The sequence below is a fragment of the Alligator sinensis genome, unplaced genomic scaffold, assembly GCF_000455745.1.
Source record: "Alligator sinensis unplaced genomic scaffold, ASM45574v1 scaffold1294_1, whole genome shotgun sequence".
NCBI classification, from domain to species: Eukaryota; Metazoa; Chordata; order Crocodylia; family Alligatoridae; genus Alligator; species Alligator sinensis.
Genome location: NW_005842310.1, coordinates 109887 through 110627, shown reverse-complemented (window position 1 = coordinate 110627; position 741 = coordinate 109887). Strand labels below are relative to the sequence as shown.

General features: G+C 49.0%; 1 pseudogene; it reads left to right on the top strand.

Moving 5' to 3' along the window:
- Nucleotides 1-741, top strand: part of LOC112551047 — a 4752-nt pseudogene that overhangs the window by 1426 nt on the left and 2585 nt on the right.

The following is a 741-nucleotide window of genomic DNA, read 5'->3' as shown; positions in this document are numbered from 1 at the left end:
TCAGGAGTGCTGACCCAGTACTTAGGTAGCTGGAAAAGAGCAGTGGCCTACTTCTCCAAACAATTGGATCCCACTAGTTTGGGATGGCTGGCCTGCCTGTGAGCAATGGCAGCTACCGCTATGCTGGTAAAGGAATCTAAGAAACTTACTTTAGGACAGCCAATGACTGTGTATATCCCACATTCAGTGTTGGCGGTGATGGATGCAAAGGGGGGAACTTGGCTCTCCCCCAGACGCATGGCCAAATATCAAGTGGCTCTCCTGGATCAAGGAGACATCCAGTTGCAGACTTCTAGTACCCTGAACCCAGCTACGCTGATGCCATTGGAACAGGAGAAAGGATTACCACATGATTGCATCGAAACCATTGAGAGCATGTATGCTAGCAGGCCGGATCTTAAAGATGCCCCACTACCTAATGCAGACCTTGAATTCTACACAGATGGAAGCAGCTTCATGGACAATGGAACCCAAAAGGCGGGATACGCCGTGGTTACATCATGGGATACCATGGAAGCAAAAGCCTTGCCTCCAAATACCTCTGCACAGAGAGCTGAGCTTATTGCGCTGACCCGAGCTCTCCATTTGGCAAAAGGAAAGACAGCCACTATATACACGGATTCGAAGTACGCTTTTGGAGTCCTACACACCCACGGAGCTATATGGAAAGAGAGAGGACTCTTAACGGCAAGCAAAAGCCCAGTAAAGCATGGAACAGAAATCCTGAAACTACTTGAAGCC